Below are 15,676 nucleotides of genomic sequence, written 5' to 3'. Positions count from 1 at the left end.
AAACTTGGAATCTGGCAATCTGAACACATCGATTTGTAAATCTTCTCTGCCCATAATGGGACACCATTCATCTTCTGAAAGTTTTGGTTTTCCAATCCCTGATGCACGTAGGATTCCATATTCCTTTACAACTTTTGCTTCTCCCTCTCCCCACAAAGGCAGTGAAGAGGAATTCCCTATATCCTTCATCTCATTTGTCTTTCTTTGTCTTCACTCCTGATAGGGAAGGAGTTTGGTTTGTTTCTTTTTCTCTCTCTCTGTTTTTTTTTTTTGATGATAAATGCATTTCACTATTTATTTAGATGTTTAAGCTCTCACACTAAGTTTTTACAAGCTGATGAACACTGACAAATTATTTCTCCCACAGAACTAAAACCACACATCCCCAGACAGTATAAATATATGGTTGAACTAACCTTAATACACACCACCATTTTATCAATTACATAATAAAACAAATTATCAAGTATCCAAATATTAAGTTACACAGCTCAAAAGGCATATAAAAATTAGATGTCTGCTCAATTCATTAGCAGAAACCTGCTTCTTTTTTTTGCAAGAATGGTTAGGAAGAGAAGGCAATAAAAAATCACTTTCAAACAAAAATAAGTTGGTAAACAACTTCTGATAAATATGGAAAAAATTACAATAATTTTAGAAAATTTATGATTAAGAATTGTTTTGGCTACAATAACAAATCATCTCTACCTTTAAAAAATATTTTACTAAATTAAAGGGCATATCCCACATGCTCTGCACAAGACAAAGGCAAAATTTTGCTAAAAATAATGAATAGCCCCCTCCCATTCTTTTCTCAGGCCCTGCCTGTGAAGTTGCACCTCAGATTGCAAACATTAAATGAACTGTAAGGCCTTTCTGTCTGAAGACATTAAAGACACATGCTTCTATACAATGTAGATTTTTTTAAATGGAGGCTTTTCATAACAGCACAAAGTAAGATTTATTGAAACACATTAAATAATCACTGTAAGACATGGTAAAAAAAAAAAAGAATCAATGGTTAAACAAATCTGATATTTGCTAGCATGAATGTGGGAGATGTAAACATAGAGTGAGCAGGCAAATCACTATGTAGGCCCTACTTTCAATGTTTGAAATGATTGAAGGAATAAACTACATAAGGTCTAGAGTGTTCATAGTTCCTGGGATTTTAGTTCTGTATGGTACTAAAAATACACAAGTATTGTGCCGGGTGGCACCTAATCTTCCTAATTTTCTTATATATTGATAAGATTCTGGCAAGCGAATAGATTTAAACAAGACATAACTCAATACTGCATGATTTCAGGAAAGGTCAGTTGGTACAAACGACAGGCACATTTTAAATGCTAACAGCAAGAATCTTTTGCCAAGTGTCCAAATAGTTTGACTGTAACCCAAACACAGAGGTTGCCAAATCTGTCTAGCTTGTGGCCTGGTAAAACTGCCTTTCAGTACTCCTATGGAAGTTTCATTAGACTTACTCAAAGCCAACATGTTGGCTAATAAGTATAACAAATCAGGTCCTATCTCAAGTTCCACTTCCAAGGCAATAGCATCAGGGACCCCAGTTTTATTGACTGCAACAGTTGTATCTATGACCACTGGAGTCTTTGAAGTGCAGCCACATCTTTAAGGACGACACTTCTCCAAATACAAAAGTTAACTTGCTGTCAAAAGCTCCACACTGCTTTTTTCTTGCGAATTGTACTGCATCATCATCTTTCATTTTGCCTTCAATTAATGCTAGGGCAACAAGTACTGGAGCTCTCCCAAGGCCTGCAATGCAATGAACAGCAGTACAACAATGAGGTTCTTTATGAAACTTAATTTTCACAAGACTTAACCAGTCATCAATCTGGTTGGATGGTGGTGCACCGTCATCAAAAGGCCAATCGAGAACATGGGTACCTTCTTTCTCCAGAAGAGTAGTGTCATAAGTTGCTTTACATACTCTTATCTATTGTGAAAACTCCATACTTCTTAAGTTCCTCTACGAATTTGTTTAAGGTCACATTGGTTGGGTTGTGTGTAGTAAGAAATCCTCATGTTCTTGTATGTGACTTCCACAGGAGCTGGACGGTTCATTTGAGCCATGTTAATTTAGTTAAAAGACACTCAATAGGGTGATGAAAGAATTTTAAAAGTTGAATACAGAAATGATGCAAAGAAACTGAAGTCTACTTCAATATACTCCACTTGAAATTCTCAGTGCTTTGAGTATGAAGTTGTAAGTAACAATAAATGAAATGAACCTCCTAACAAGAAGTGACAATTCTTCAATCCAGTAATACTGAGGCAACAGAAAGGAAGCACACTGAGGTTTACCCTATCTAGGTCAGAACTCTTGTAAAATGCCCTATGGGTTTCAATTCAACACTTCTGTGTCCAGGACAATGGGTGCTTCTTGGTAGAGTAGTAATGAATTTCTACAGTTTCCTTGTTTGCATAGAGGTCATGCTATGCCTGGCAGTGATCTCCACTGCCCTTCAGAAACTCCATAAATATGTGACCAAGAACACCACAGAACTGAGGAATGTGTTTATGCATTGAAAATGGTGGCCTACTGCGTCGATCTCACTGGGAGCTGCCGACCGGAGCTGTTCCTATTTGGAAGCATCACGCTACCTGACTTCAAACTATACTACAAGGCTACAGTAACCAAAACAGCATGGTACTGGTACCAAAACAGATATATAGACCAATGGAATAGAACAGAGGTCTCAGAAATAGCACTGCACATCTACAACCATCTGATCTTTGACAAACCTGACACAAAAAAGCAATGGGGAAAAGATTCCTATTTAATAAATAGTGTTGGGAAAACTGGCTAGCCATATGCAGAAAACTGAAACTGGACCCCTTCCTTACACCTTATACAAAAATCAACTTAAGATGTATCAAAGACTTAAACGTAAGACTTAGGACCATAAAAATCCTAGAAGAAAACCTGGGCAATACCATTCAGGACACAGGCATGAGCAAAGACTTCATGACTAAAACACCAAAAGCAATGGCAACAAAAGCCAAAATTGACAAATGGGATCTAATTAAACTAAAGAGCTTCTGCACAGCAAAAGAAACTATCATCAGAGTAAACAGGCAACCCACAGAATGGGAGAAAATTTTGCAATCTATCCATCTGACAAAGGGTTAATATCCACAATCTACAAAGAACTTAAATTTACAAGAAAAAAAAAACCCATCAAAAAGTGGGTGAAGGATATGAACAGACACTTCTCAAAAGAAGATATTCATGTGGCCAACAAACATATGAAAAAAATGCTCATCATCACTGGTCATTAGAGAAATGCAAATCAAAACCACAATGAGATACCATCTCACACCAGTTAGAATGGCGATCATTAAAAAGTCAGGAAACAACAGATGCTGGAGAGGATGTGGAGAAACAGGAACACTTTTACACTGTTGGTGGGACTGTAAACTAGTTCAACCATTGTGGAACACAGTGTGGCAATTCCTCAAGGATCTAGAACTAGAAATACCATTTGACCCAGCAATCCCATTACTGGGTATATACTGAAAGGATTACAAATCATTCTACTATAAAGACACATGCACACGTATGTTTATTGCAGCACTATTCACAATAGCAAAGATTTGGAACCAACCCAAATGTCCATCAATAATAGACTGGATAAAGAAAATTGGCACATATACACCATGGAATACTATGCAGCCATACAAAAGAATGAGTTTATGTCCTTTGCAGGGACAAGGATGAAGCTGGAAACCATCATTCTCAGCAAACTATCACAAGAACAGAAAACCAAACACCACATGTTCTCACTCATAAGTGGGAGTTGAACAATGAGAACACACGGACATAGAGAGGGGAACATCACATGCCAAGACCTGTCGGGGGGTGGAGGCTAAGGGAGGGATAACATTAGGAGAAATACCTAATGTAGGTTATGGGCTGATGGGTGCAGCAAACCACCATAGCACATGTATACCTATGTAACAAAACTACACATTCTGCACATGTACCCCAGAACTTAAAGTATAAAAAAAAAAGAAAAGAAAATGGTGGCCTAATCCTACAGCTGGTCCCTAGGCAGCAGTGGCAGAGGCTGCAGGGCAGGAGGCAGAGATGGTTGTTGCTGGGTGGCGGTGGCCATGTTGCAAGCAGCCAGTGGGAACACCAGACTCTACCATGCAGTGAGCGGCTCCTGGTTTTTCAGACATCAAAGTTATACTACAAGGTATAATCCTGATTCTTTTACTTATTCAAAAATATTTGAGTACCTACTTTCTGTCAGGCACTGCTCTGTGTAATAAGAATACAGCAATGAATCAAATAGAATTCCTGCTGTTGTGTAGCCTATATTCTAAAGAGGCAGACAGAAAATGAGTTCATTAGGTAATTGCAGAATTTGTCAGGTGATAAAGTGCTTTGGGGAAAAGTAAAGCAGGGAAAGAGGACAGGTGAGTGATGTGGGCCTAAATGAGATGATCAAGAATGGCTCTCCAGAAAAGGTAATTGTTCAGAAAAAAAAGTTAAATCATTCAAGAAAAGGCTACACTTATATTGCAAGTATTCCCTCTACAACTGCTGAAATCAGACTCAAAGGGATGATTGTGAAACTGTGTTTGTCAGCTTGGGGATGCAGGAGAATAACAGAAAAGAGGGGCGGGGGAGCAGATTGGGTACTTCCTAACAGTGGATTGAGTGCTTGAAACATGTCAGATACCCAACAAATGTGCATTGAATCTGAGCATAGTCAAGTTTCACACCTCTCATAAATTGAGGTAATATAGCAGTCCTATCAAGAACAGTATTTTGGAATGCCAGTATGCTGGATCTCCCTTATAGTTCAGCTGGTTTCTATCTCTACACCTCATCCATTGGATAGTCCTCTGACGGGAAAATAACAAGTGTTATCTCGGAAGAAGATACAGCATCCTATAAGGGAAGTCCTAGCCACATGAAAAAGGAGGGAATTCCTGCCCTCCTGGACCCAAGGGATAGTGTAAAAAGGAGAGTGCTACAGAATTGCCTCTTTGTGTCCTATCCTTGGGTCAAACATTGGGGTAGGGTAGATAGTGCTGGACATTAAACCTTTGCTAGATATGGAAGAATCTGGAACAGCAGGGTTTAATAGCATGTTTTCCCCACTGTGCCTGAGAAAAGATGCAAACCCCTGGTTAAAAACCTTGCACGTGGATACATGTCCCAGGAGCACTAATAGAGAAATGGCCAGGGAGAAGACCAGAAGGTAGAATTCCTGGCTCCCCAAGGCCCATTCAGCATCTAGAACTACACTGTCCAATATGGTAGCCACTAGCCACACAGGCTCCTTAAATTTAAAGTAGCCAAGATTAAATATAATTTAAAATGTGTTTTCTTAGCTGCATTAGCCACATTTCAAGTGCTCAATAACTATGTATGGCTCAAGACTACTGCACTGTACAGCACAAATAAAGAATGTTTCCGTCATCATAGAAAGTTCTATTAGCAGTAGTCAGCAAACTTTTCCGTAAAGGGCTTACAAGTAAATATGTTTGGCTTTGTGGACAAGAAAGTCTCTGTCACAATTATTCAATACTATTGTTTTAGCATAAAAGCAGCTGTATTCTGTATGTAAATAAACAAGTATGGCCGTGTTCCAATAAAACTTTATTTTAAAAAACAGGCTTTGGTCTGAGGGATGCAACATGCCTGTCGCTGGGATAGAGGAGCCAAAAGTTCCCACATGCCTCAGTAAAGGGACAGAAGCCACTGAAAGAATCAGTGAGCTAGTGGATACCTGGGCTAGGGCCAGATTACCTGATCTGTGCATGCAAAGGCGATATGGGTCCAGGTGCAACTGAGACACATAGGCCAAGGGCCAGACCACAAACCTGCACACAGATTCAAGGCCATCCTGGGAAGGAGCAGGAAGAGAGGAAAGAAATTCAAAAGACCAACCCCAAATAATCCAAATGATCTAGAAGAAACTGTTTAAATGGAAGAGACAGTGATACTGTCTGTTGGCAGATGTAGGTGGCCCCGCCCACTGTGCCAGTCCCACCACTCCCCATATCCCTAACCCCCTGAGGGAGTAGGAGCTCAGGAGGAAGTTTAAATCTATTATTTAAAGAAAATAAGCTACAGTTTCCTTGACTTTCTAAGTTACAGCGAAAATAAAAAGTCAATGCTGCTACACAGTGTTTTCTCAAATGTATGTAAAGACCCTTTAGAAAAGAAATCTTTGCACTCTTTCTAGGAGCACTAATTTGGGCTAATTCATCTCTACAGCCCCTCCAGGGCCTCCTTGTGACTGAAGATATACACTAAGGCCTTGTGTGAGGGGAACACTGGCATGGAGGGAGAAAATCTGGGCTCCAGCTGTGTGACTTATGCTAAACCTCTAACTACCCTGGGCTTCAGTGACCTTATCTGCCACATGGGAAGATGGATCAGATGACTCCTAAGTTCTTATCCAGTTCAGAGATAATAATTTTATGATTCATCTGAAAGAAATCTGACTGGGGTTGTGGCCCGTTGCTATAATTAACATAGTTAGCCTGATCACATGTCAATGGATTAAGCCTTAGCTTTACTATTAAGATAAAACTGAATTAGCTAAGTTTCTACCAGTTCACTGAAAAGTTCTGATATTTAATACTTGGATAGTTGTAAGGACATGCTATCACTCAAACTATATTAGTCATCCAGGCTGCCATACTAAAATGCCATAGACCGGGTGACTTAAAGAACAAACATTTATTTCTCACATTTCCGAAGGCCGGAAGTCGAAGATCAGGGTGTCAGCATAATTGGTTTCTGGTGAGGGCTCTCTTCCTGACTTGTAGATGGCCACCTTCTCACTGTGTCTTCACATGGCAGGGAGAGAGTGAGCTCTCTGGTGGCTCTTCTTTTTAAGGGCACTAATCTCATTATGGGGCCCTACCCTCATGACTTCATCTAAATCTAATTACCTCCCAAAGGTTTCATCTCCAGATACTATCTTATTGGAAGTTAGGGCTTCAACATACGAATTTTGAGGGAACACAGTTTAGTCCATAGCACAAACCTTCAAATTAAGGTAAGATGCTGACTTCTTGGAATTTTGCAATCTGCTCATGGACAAAACAAAAGACGTGTCTCTCATCAGCAAGAAATTTTTGAGAAAGGAATATCAAGTTGTGTCCCACCTTTCTGACATTCAAAGCAGAGGCAGGATGGGAGGATGACTGTCTCAATTACCCACTATCATAATAACTAACATTTACTTGACAGCTTACCATGCACCAGACACTCCTTGAAGTGCTTTACATGTATCATCTCATCTCACTCCACAATAACCTAAAATGACAGCCTTTATTACTAGACCTATTGTAGAGATGAAGACACACTAATACTTGGAAAGCCTTAGGAGCTTTCATACAGTGTCACAAGTAATATGAGACTGAGTCCAGATATAAAACTCAGTAGACTAACTCCAGAGCCTGCCCTCCTAATCACCATGATCTACAACCTTCAGGTTGAACACAAGTCATGGGAAGAGTGCCTGTGTGCATGCATGTGTGTACACACATGCATGCACGCACACACACAAATCAGATGTGGTTGAAAATAGCATGCATTTAATGTATTCATAATATGTGTTAATTAATGTATTAATGCCTATAAGTTATTCACCATCTATGATGGACTTCTTTAACCAACTAAGCAAAATGCATTCTCCCAACATCTTGATGAGATTAGAATCTCAGAAAATGGGAATTTTGATGAGTGGTGAAGACCAAGAAGATCCTTTGAATTGGAGCCCTTGAAGGATGAAAGGTCCAGATAGAACATTGAACTTAGAAGCCATGAACAGCTAGGGTATGAGACAAAGGCTCAAGTGCTCGATGACAGGAAAAGGATGGAAAAAAAGGAGGAAGCCATATTGGGGCAAGAACTATGCCAAGTGAGGTGTTCACACTCCAGAGCTCTGTGTGCCAGACGTTGTACAAATTCTTCCTACAATAATCTGTAGTCTGTACACAGCCTCCCAGAGACAAATCACTTTTACCCTTTTGCCCAATATGACCGAAGTCAAGTCATTAAGACCTCTTTTTGTGCCAGCAAGGTGCTTAAGTTTGGTCATTCCTGGCTGCCAAGATATGATGTATGACTTATGTTAAAATGTGACTGACTGCATGTGGAACAACACTCAGAGGAAGCTCAGAAAGTTCAATAGTTGAGTTTAAAGACAAGAGCCCAGTTCAATGACAGAATGGATGTGCAACCAGTCATCCTAGCCATCAATTTAAATGGCCATATAATTTGAAAGGCTGACAGGCATTAGTGTTCAGTATGAAGCTGTCTGAGGCACTAGCTTGGTTACCTGATGGTCAAGTTCATTATATGGCTAGAGCTGGGCAGCAAGATCTGTAAGTTCGGAGATTCCATACCATATGTTTTCCCATCATGCTTGGACTTCTTGAAGATATCTATGATCTCAGACTCTGAAGTCACAATCGACTAGATAGTTGTTCTTTGAAAGTGGGGCAGGCAATGGAACATGGATACCTTTAATCACTTCTTGAAGACCTCCTCAATGGCTGAGAATCAGTAGCTTAGCTAATAACAAAGCCCTTCGCTTTGACCTCCTCAGCTGACTTTGGGACCTTCTGTGCTTGTCCTCTTCATATCCCTTCACTCATCTCTCTTCACCTTAACCACTTGAATCTTTAACCGGGAAATCTTTGCTTGACCTGGGCAATTCCCTGCCTGCCTTTTTCATAGGCATTGTGCCTGCAACTCTCTTCTCCCTCTCAGCTTCCCAAACCATTCACTTTCCTTATTTAAACCCTTTTCATTGCCCAGATCTTGGTGTCTAATATCTTTCTCTAATAAAAGGAACCAGGGTTCCCTCAAAACAAATGGCTGATTTTAGGACTGGGCAGGAAATATACAAGTCTGGAGCATCTTATAGTGCCAGAAAATATGGAAGTGCTTGAAAAAGAAATTGATGGGATGTATTAGTCTGCTAGGGCTGTCTTAAAAAAAATACCACAGACTGGATGGCGTAAATAATAGAATTTTATTTTCTTATGGTTCAGGAGGCTGGAAGTCCAAGATCAAGGTAATGTCAGGGGGTTGGTTTCTGGAGAGGCCTGTCTTCCTAGCTTGTAGGAGACCACCTTCTCGTTGTGTCTTCACATGTCCTTTCCTCTGTGCATGCGCGTACACACACACACACACACACACACACACAGGTTGGGGAGAGAGAGAGAGAGAGAGAAGAGAGAGCATACAAGCATGCTTCCTTGCTCCCTTGCGTCTCTTCTTCTTCTTCTTTTTTTTGTTTTTTTTTTGTTTTGTTTTGTTTTTTTTGAGATGGAGTCTTGCTCTGTCGCCCAGGCTGGCATGCAGTGGCACAATCTCGGCTCACTGCAAGCTCCACCTCCTGGGTTCATGCCATTCTCCTGCCTCAGCCTCCTGAGTAGCTGGGACTACAGGCGCACGCCACAATACCCAGCTAATTTTTTGTATTTTTAGTAGAGACGGAGTTTCATCGTGTTAGCTAGGATGGTCTCAATCTCCTGACCTCGTGATCCGCCCGCCTTGGCCTCCCAAAAGTGCTAGGATTACAGGAGTGAGCCACTGCGCCCAGGCCCTTCTTATTCTTATAAGAAGCACACTAGTCCTATTGGATTAAAGCCTACCCTTATCACCTCATTTAACCTTTATTATCTGCTTATAGGCCCTGTCTCGAAATACAGTCATATTGGAGTTTAGGGCTTCAACACTGTGGATTTCAGGAGGACACAATTCAGTTCATAACATGAGGTTATAAGCCACCCACTTCTACAAAAATTTTTAATGGCGGCCATAGAAAACTACTACAGCATCCTGGAACAACATAAAAAGAAGTTAAAAAAAAAAAAGAATCTGAATCAACTGTAGACTATACTTAGTAATAAAAATTAGGTTAAAAAACATAAAGAATCTGAATCAACTATAGACTGTAGTTAATAATAATGTATCACTATTGGGTCATTAATTGAAACAAATGTACCATAGTGTAATATAGGATATTAATAATGGGAAAACTTGGTGTGGGGTAGATGAGAACTCTGCAGTAGCTTCTCAAAAGGACACAGATGCCAACTGAAAGAGTTTTCACTGGCAATGCTAGAATAATCTGAGCAACAAAATAGAGTAGTAATGGATTATAATCCAATGTATAAAATATCCATGAGGTCATGCTGATATAAATACATGATTAAATAAATTAATAAATGGGGGGAAACAGACAAATCTTCCACACAGATGAATTGCAAATAATTTATGTAGATCTTTCACCCTGAAGAGCAGGAGCCTAACTCTCCCCACTCCTTAGGTGCGGGCTGTGCATAGCAACTTCCTTCCAAAATGCACAATGTGGAAAGGGAGAATAAAGAGTAACTTTACAGTAGAGAAACCTGACAAAACACTACCTCGGCCAGGTGACCAAGGTCAACATCAACAGTGATAAATCTTGTTGACACTGTGTACCCTTGATAAGATGTGATGAAAATATCACTTTACCTCTGTGACCTTCCTGCCAGTAACACATAACCCTAGTGTTATCATAAGAAAAGCTTCAGACACATTCCAAAAAACGGGACATCTTACAAAACACCTATCCAGTAGTCCTCAATTTTGTTGAGTCATCAGAAAATAAGGGAAATCTGAAAAACTGCCACAGCCAAGCAAAGCCTAAAGAGACATGACATAATGTGGTGTCTTGGATGAGATCTGTTATGGGTTGAATTGCATCTCCTCTCAGAAAAAAAGATATGTTGACATTCTAACTCCCAGTACTTCAGAATACCACCTTAATTGAAAATAAGATCATTGCAATGTAACTAGTTAAGTTGGGATGCAGTCTAGATAGGGTAGGTCCTGAATCCAGTATGACTGCTGTCCTTCTAAGAATCTCACGGCCATGTGAAGATACATGGAGAAGGCCATTTGACGGTGAAGGCAGGGATTGGAAATATGTAGCTGTAAGCCCTGGGACACCAAAGATTGCCAGCAGCCACCAGAAGCTAGGAAGTGAAAAGGAAGGGCTCTCCTACAGGTTTCAGAGGGAGCATAGCCTTCCTGGCACCTTGGTTTTAGGCTTCTAGCCTCTGTAAGACAATACATTTCTGTTATTTTTAAGCCAACAGTTTGTCAAAAATTTTTACAGCGGTCATAGGAAATGAATACTGGATCCTGGAACAGAAAAAAGTAAATAAACAAAATAAAGACATCTGAATCAACTATAGACTGTAGTCAATAATAATGTTTCCACTACAGGATCATTAATTGTAACAAATGTACCATGGTGTAATATAAGATATTAATAATGGGGAATCTCGGTGTGGGGTAGATGGGAGCTCTGCACTCAGTTCTCAATTGTTTAACAATGGAAAACTGTTTTTAAAATAAAGTATATTTTAAAAGAACATTTTTCTTATTTCAGCAATTGTTGAAATAAGGTCTCAATTTCTCAAAGCTTTGATTTTGAAACCATCTGCCTTTGTGTAGTTTATATCAAATGCATTCTAATTTTAAAGAATCAGGAACTTCTCCACAGAAAGCGATCATCCTAAAGGCATCATGCCTCCCAGTTTAGTCTTGTCTCCTTCCTCTCCTTTCCTCACACGTGAATCTTTTAGGTCTTGTTAACCTTCCATTCATTCGCTGTATGCCAGGAAATGTGCCAGGGATGTAGGGTAAAAAGTGACCTTGCCATCCAGGGAAGGAGACAGACACTAGAAACATCATCACACATAGAAATGACAAATCACCCTGTGACCTTTTAAGCTTAAATGGCTGGCTGTGAGGACAACACAATCTCCGCCATGAGCAGAATGCTTAGCTTAGAAAGAAACCAACACAGGACACAGCAGAGAGGCCCTGGGACATTGCTGGAAATGCTGGAGTTGGTTATGCCTGAATTCCCTACCCTTCCTTGACATCATAGTTGCATAGCCTGTTAAATACCCATTTTTAACTTAAAAATCACAACTTTCAAAAATTGTATAAAAGAGAAGTTCATCATGTTATGGGAATACTTTTAGAGGGCTATCACTTAGGGGTGTCAAGAAAGACAGCTCTGAGGATGTATATCCTTGAGGACATTATGCGAAGTGAACAAGCCAGTCACACAAAAAAAATACTGTATTATTTCACTTCTGTGAGGTACCTGCTATGATTTGAATGTCCCATGCAAAATTCAGGTTGAAACTTAATCCCCAATGTAACAATATTGAGAGGCAGGGCCTTTAAGAGGTGATTGGATGGTGAGGGCTCTGCCCTTATGAATGGAATAATCCATTCATGGATTAATGGATTAATGTGTTATCCTGAGAGGGAAACTGGTGGCTTTATAAAAGAGACCCGAACCAGCACATTAGCATGCTCAGCCCCTCACCATGTGATACCCTGCACCGCCTTGGGACTCAGCAGAGAGAGCCCCCACCAGCAATAAGGCTCTCACCAGATGTGACCCTTCAATGTTGGACTTTCCAGCCTCCAGAATTGTAAGAAATAAATTCCTGTTCTTCATAAGTTACCCAGTTTGGGGTATTCTGTTATAAGCAACAGAAAATGAGCTAAGACAGTATCTGAGTAGTCAAACTAATAGAGACAGGAAGTAGAATAGTGGTTGTCAGGGGCTAGGGAGAGAGGGGAATGGGAAGTTTAGTCTAATGGGTACAGAGTTTCAGTTTTGCAAGATTAAAAGAAGTTGTGGAGATGGATGGTGGTGATAATTCACAACACTGTGAATTTATTTAATGCCACTGAATTGTATATACACTTAAAATGGTTAAAATAGCAAGTTTTATATTTTGTGTATTTATTGTAGTTTAAAACATTTTTAATGGGAAAAAGATTTGTTAGCTCAACATCTTGTAGAAGTCATTGACTATTTATGGGAATGAGAAGAACCAATTAAAATACTAGCAGCAGATGTTTCTGGAAAAGGCAGTGAAAAAGCTGCAAAACTAGTCTCCCAGCAAGCCCTTAGTACACACCAGATTCTCAAAAGTCACTGGCTTTGGGATGGTTTTCATGCTTTTTCTCAGCCTCACTCTTTCCCATGTCCCACTACAGAAATTTCAGCATAATCTCATATTATCAGAGGAAAATGACTTTCAATATGCAAAGCCCATGATTCTCCAAGGGAACATAGAGAAATACATTAATTAATTTCTCTCACTTCCTTCTTTCTCTACACATTGCAAGGATTTAAAAAAAAAAAAAAAACCTCAAAATAACCAACAAAGCAAAAACATGAAAAAGTAAACCAGGCATTTATCAATTATTTATAAGCTATATTTTTCCCTCTTGCACTGTTTCTTTCTTTTTATTTATTCATTTATTTACTTTTCCTTGAGACAGGGTCTCACTCTGTCACCCAGGCTGGAGTGCAGTGGCACCATCTAAGCTCATTGCAACCTCCCCCAGGTTCAAACCATTCTCATGCCTCGGTAGCTGAAACTACAGACGTGTGCCACTGCGCCCAGCTAATTTTTGTATTTTTAGTAGAGACGGGGTTTCATCATGTTGGGCAGGCTGGTCTTGAACTCCTGACCTCAGGTGATCCACCCACCTCGGTCTCCTTTTGCACTTTTTCAAAAATGCAGACTTTTATTCAACACAGCTACTAATATTTTCCTGTAAGTCACCGCAAAATTGTGAAAATGCTTGTGACAGATAGTTACATTGTCCCATCAAACCTGGTAAAGAAAACCCCTTCTTTGGAATAACACTGCATTAGCTTTTTCACTATTTACTTTTTCCAATTAAGAAGGCCTATAATCTGTCTATGCCCCATTCTCCACATTTGAATTGTAGAAGATAAATTCCTCACACTTCGAGTAAACTATGGTAATGTGTGAGACATCGTGTGGCTAAAATGCTTCAAATTCCCTGGAAAACCTAATCTATAGCTTCATAAGATTATTTATAAACATGTTAACAATTCTTCCAAAGGTCAAGTAGCTACTGTATGGATAATGATTTACCTAGAAATCAAAGCCCTATCCATCCTTCCATCCATCCATCCATTGCTTGTTCTACAAATGGTTATAGAATGGTCCTGAATCCAGCCCTGTACATGGTACTGAGCTAGGCCTGTATGAGATACAAGCAATATGTTATGGGAGTTAGGCATTCAGACATTGGAGTCAGACCGCTTGAAATTGAACTCTGGATAACTATGATCACGAGTCTTTCCAAATTTCAGTTTCCTTATCTAATATACCTGTTCCTTGAGAATTTGGGGTGTACTAAATGAGAAAATGCATATAAAGTGCTTAGCACAGCAGCCAGCACATAACAGAGCACCCAGTGTATGTTAGGTATTATTATGAAAGTATGTAAAACCCAACCCTTGCCCTCCAGGTTTTGTTAGAAAGGCTACATCTTTCTTACTTATTCTTCTAAATCAGGACTTCCCAAAAGGCTATTGTTATTCACCACACACAGTTGACACCCAAGTCTTCTACCACCTTCTTTACACTTGGTGTGGGGGCTTCTACACACCTCCTGCTAGAAATGTGCTCCAGCTTATCTACCGGTTCCAGGGGCACCTCCTTTCTTCTTTTCCCATCCTTTCCCTGTAATGAAGAGATTTGTGAGGTGATTGAGGAGCCCTGCTTTAAATCAGGGATTGGCATACTACAGCCCTCAGGCCAAATCTGACCCAATGCCTGTTTTTGTAAATAAAGTTTTATTGGAACACAGCCATATTCATACTTGTATGTATTGTTTGTCACTGTTTTCAGACTATAATGGCAGAGTTGAGTCTTGGGACTGAGACATTATGGCCCAACAAACCTCCAATGTTTACTATCTGGGACTTTACAGAAAACATTTACCAGTTCCTACTCTAGATAATGATGATGAAGATGATGATGACGACAGTGAAGAAGACAAGCCACTTCTGCCATTTATTGGGCAAAAGGCAATAATATTAATTCTATTCTACAAATAAAGACATTGACGCCCAAAGATGTTAAGTAACCTTATCAAAGTGACAGAGCTAATATATGGCAACCAATATCACTCCTAAGTTTGTTCTCCCAATTCAGTCATTCAATACCCATATAATGAATGGCTACTGTTGGTGTCCAGGGCATTAGCCACTAGGGATAGAATGGTAGGCCTTACTCCAAGGAATAATAACTGACTCCTTTCTAGGTAAGAGTAACTCTCGATAGTGTCCCTGTTTATTGAAAGCTTACCCCAAGTATACTTCTTTCCAGTTTACCCACATCTTGATATCGGCACCATCATACTTTCTACTACAGCTTCATTTGATAGAATAAGTCAGGTACATCTTTTGTTCCTTAGGAACATTCCTCACTGTTTATTGGACCTTCGACTCATTGTTGGGTTCCAATTCCTTACCTACTTTTTCCTTCAGGTGACATGTTCCCATTATTCCCTTACCTAGAGTTGCCAGATAAAATACAGGACACCAGTTGAATTTGACTGTCAGATAAACAACAAATTTTTTTAGTCTAAGTATGTCCCACATAATATTTGGGACATATGAAGGGTGTTCTCTATTTTTATTTGCTAATTCTGGCAACCCCTACCTAAATATTTTTGTAGCTGGAAGAATTATCCACTGTGGGTAGCAGGGTATTTACTGGGAAGGCCTCATGGGTTAGGACAGACAGCATTGGATTTCCC

The 15,676-nt window shown here is 39.8% G+C and overlaps 1 pseudogene; it reads right to left on the bottom strand.

Moving 5' to 3' along the window:
• Positions 1–1,571: 1,571 nt before the first annotated feature.
• On the bottom strand, positions 1,572–2,319 carry LOC107973802 (protein tyrosine phosphatase type IVA 1-like; annotated as a pseudogene).
• Between the last annotated feature and the right edge of the window lie 13,357 nt (positions 2,320–15,676).

The sequence above is a fragment of the Pan troglodytes genome, chromosome 13, assembly GCF_028858775.2.
Source record: "Pan troglodytes isolate AG18354 chromosome 13, NHGRI_mPanTro3-v2.0_pri, whole genome shotgun sequence".
Taxonomy (NCBI): Eukaryota; Metazoa; Chordata; class Mammalia; order Primates; family Hominidae; genus Pan; species Pan troglodytes.
This window is presented reverse-complemented; position numbering and strand designations above follow the sequence as displayed.